This window comes from Nannospalax galili, unplaced genomic scaffold (assembly GCF_000622305.1).
Source record: "Nannospalax galili isolate Female #2095 unplaced genomic scaffold, S.galili_v1.0 scaffold287, whole genome shotgun sequence".
Taxonomy (NCBI): Eukaryota; Metazoa; Chordata; class Mammalia; order Rodentia; family Spalacidae; genus Nannospalax; species Nannospalax galili.
The window spans coordinates 4,005,208-4,009,284 of NW_008357493.1; positions in this window are offsets into that span (position 1 = coordinate 4,005,208).

Genomic DNA, 4,077 nt, shown 5'->3' on the forward strand with positions numbered 1-4,077 from the left:
CTCTGTAAGAGCAGCCAGTACTCTTAACTGCTGAGCCATCTCTCCAGCCCTTAATGTCAATGTCTTGATTATTGTAAATTTGTAGACAGGAAAAAGATGTTACAAAACAAATCTGTATACAGGAAAGGGAATTCTTTGCTTGCCTTCATGATTTATTTAGCTTTTCTGAGTTTCTTATTTATTTATTTATTTATTTAATGTGCATGTGTATGTGCCTGAGTATATGTGCCTGAGTTTATGTGCACACTATGTGTGCAGGTAACAATGGAGGTCAAAAGAGGTCTATTATACCCTGGAACTAGAGTTACCAGGCAGATGTGAACCACATGATATGGGGTGACATGAGAGCTAATAGCCAAACCAGTGTCCTCTGCAAGACCAACAAGCCCTCTTAACCATTGAGTCATCTCACCATCCCCCAAACCCAAATATTTAATAAAGGTCATTAAAATAATCTGATCTTTCCTAGAAAAAAGACTCTCTTTCATTAGACTGGAGAGAAAACATTTATTCCTATTGGTCTGGGAATGAGATGCTATCATTCATATACAAAGCTGTTTTAAATGGTCTTATAATAGTCTAGAATGGGAGGCTGGAGAGTTGACTCAGTGGTCAAGAGTACTGAGTGCTCTTGCAGGGGACCATCGTTCAATTCCCAGCACCCACATGGCGGTTAACAGCTGTGCATAACTCCAATTTGAGAGGATTAGACACTGTCTTCTGACTTTCATAGGCATTGTATGACATGGACAACATGCAAGCAATATTCTCATATACACAAAATAGAAATAATAAAATATGAAAATAGTCTAGAACAAAGGAATTCACCTACTGCTCATTAAGGACAAAAATACAAAATATATATGAAGAATTGTCTCTAGATTTTTTGTTTATTCTGTCCATTGGCAAGAGATGAAGATGAGGTTTACATATATTTATGAAAATGCATTTTAGAACATGCGTACAACCATGTGTTGTCTATGTTAGCTGGATCTTCTTCTCAGAATTTTTTCATATATAGTTAATTTTTCTATGTCCTTGAAGCACTGAGTATTTTAGCTTTTACTTAGTTAACTATATAAATCTCTCTTTTTTCTCTTTGAATTCTTCATAATATTTGTCTCAATAAATGAGAAATATTTCTATGAGAATAAATATCTGCCTATATTTTTATCTGGTTTTCCATGTGCCATTGATTTAATGTGGGTTTATGGTGAGAAATAGGCTGTTAATATTATTTTGCAATAGCTTTCAGTTACCCAATGATATTTATTTAATAATTTGTCATTTACATCTAATTTTAAATGGTTCTTTTACCACAAAAATAATATTTTACTGAATCATGAATTTCCCTGTTTCTATATTTTAACCACATGCTGTGGATTTATAAACTATTTTTATGCTCTTCAATTTTTCAATATATATTTGTTAACCAAGGTACTGTACAAATGGAACAAGTGGTCAGTGAGATAACTTCAGCCTTCTGGATGCTTACACTGCAATTTGTTGGGGACAAGGAAGGGAATGCACTTATTAAATGTAGTAACTACAGACATTAATAATAACAGAAGCATCTAACCAGCCCCAACTTGATTGGATGTTGTGGCTCAGAAAGGGAATTCTATGGTAGCATATGTAACTATAGATAATTAAAGAGAGCAAAATGCCAGGAATCATGGGACATACATGTTCATTATACCCCTTTTACGTGTGTGTGTGTGTGTGTGTGTGTGTGTGTATAGGTAGGAAGTAAGAAAACATGAGATATGTTAGACAAAGATTGGGAAACAATAACTATGTGTGGTGGCCAGACCTTTAATGCAGCACTCAGGAGGCAGAGATAGCCAGACCCTGGATCTCAGTGAGATGGAGGACAGCCTTGTCTACATAGTAGGTTCCAGACCACCTGGGGCTACAGGGGGACCCTGTTGCAATAGACAAAAAAAAGTCCTCATTCTAACAAAGACTTAGATACTATTTAGTCTTTTTCTGTACTTTCATACCTATGTTGATGAAGGAAATCTCTTTAATTTTTAAAATGAGGATCATTAATTTTTCATAATGATTTTATTCTGAATGCCTAACCCCTCCCCTAACTATATTTAACCTCCTAGCACTTCTTTCTGAAGGACACAGTTTTTTCAGTTGTCACAAATTTTGCTCTGACCTGACTGTCCTCCCTATAGGTGCTAGGTCTTTCTCAGCCTCTCCCCTGGCAGCTCACCTTTCTGCAGATCCCATGTTCCTTGTGCTCTCCTGGGGCTTCTCATCTTCCTGTGGATCACTTTCCATGTTCATTGTACCCTCACTCCAGAACAGTTTATGTCCACATACTCTCTCTGGGTTAAATTTTCTGGAGTTTCCATTTCAAACAATTGATATGTAGAATACATGCAATTGTGTGTGACATATGACATCCACAGCTTTGTAACTGACAGCTCTTGTTGTATGTTCAAGATGTCTCAAACCTAGTATTATGGTTTGAATGCAGAAAGTTCCCTACAGGATAATGTGTTTAAACTCTTGGTGTTACTGATCTGAGAAGTTGTACCAAATTTGGAAGGTAGGTTCTAGCAGAAGGAAGCAAATGTTTGCAGATCAGGCCATTTGGTTTGTAAGTCCACTTCCAACTCAGTTTTATCACTGTTCTGCTGTTCTGCTAACAAGTGGGGAGGTTGAGGAGTCCCAGGCATAAGCTCAATCAGTATAGAGACAACTCCCATCATACCTTCTCTGTCATGGTGAGCTATATACCCTCAAAATGTGAAACAAAATTATCCCTTGTAATATGATTTTCACAGCAAAGAAAAAAGTAACTAACAAAGATTATTCCCAGAGGTGAGGATGTTTCTGTGACCACCTCATCACATGGTTTATGAGTTTTTAGAACCAATTTACACTATTTCACCTCCTCCACATTTCCCTAAAGATCTTGTCATATACCCTCACTCTCTCATAATTACTTGTCTCTTCTTTGATTATTATTTTTACATATATACATTTATAAATTTTAAAATATACATCTGAATGTAATATTTGTATATGCATATGTGTACAATGCACTGAGTTCATTTAGTGGTGTTCAAGTGTATCTATGTTTAGGGATACCCACGTGGTATTAGATAACCTATCAAGGAACTAGTCCCTGCAGAAAACTGATTCTCCCTTCCTTAGTATCCATTGATTGCCTGTAGCTCTTCGTCTGGTGGTAGGACCCCATGAAATTTCCCCCATCTGCCTTGGTATGTTCACTGGTTTTGTCATTGTGAAAATCTTGTTAGATACCATACTGGGTCTAGAATATATTACCTCTTAGCAGGTGTCTTATCTCTGGGCTCTTATAATCTTCACACCTCTGCTTCTATGATGTTTCCTGATACTTAGATATAGAAGTTGCATTGTAACTGTATCACTTAGGGCTAGACATGTAATAGTCACGTATTCTCTGTATTTTCAAGCAGTTGTGGAACTTTGTAATATGTTTAAGTAACATACTGAAAAAAAAACCAGAAAAAATATAATTCCCCCTGTACACAACTCTCCAAATATCTTTGACCACACTTCATGTTTTCATTTTTTTCATAAATCACTGCATTGAATTAGAGTTGCCTGCCTGTATATAGGTGTGGGAAAATCTACCGGAGAATGGGCAAACTATCAGTGGCTTGGAGCTGGGGAGTGGGTGGTGAGGGTGATCAAATACACTATATACAAACGTATGTATGAAATATCCAAAGAATAAGTAGAAAGTATTACACAAATCAAACTAGAAAGTGTTACAAAAGTTAAATCATTTTTAATCATTATTTTTTTTAATTTTTAATAACTGCATGTTGAGAAGAGGCATTTCACTTCAGCTTTAACATATTCAATAATACACTCCAGAGCAAGAGTACATCTCTTTCACAAGTAGGTGCAAGTTTCTAGGTTCACAGTTGAATTAATATAGTTATACAATGTTGAACTCAGTATAAGCCCTGTAAGACACAAAATTGAATGAGTTTTTTAGCCTTTAAAAAAGATCTCCATTTCATTTTAGAATATATTGTTCCTTGCAGAAAGACTCATTGTTTTTGC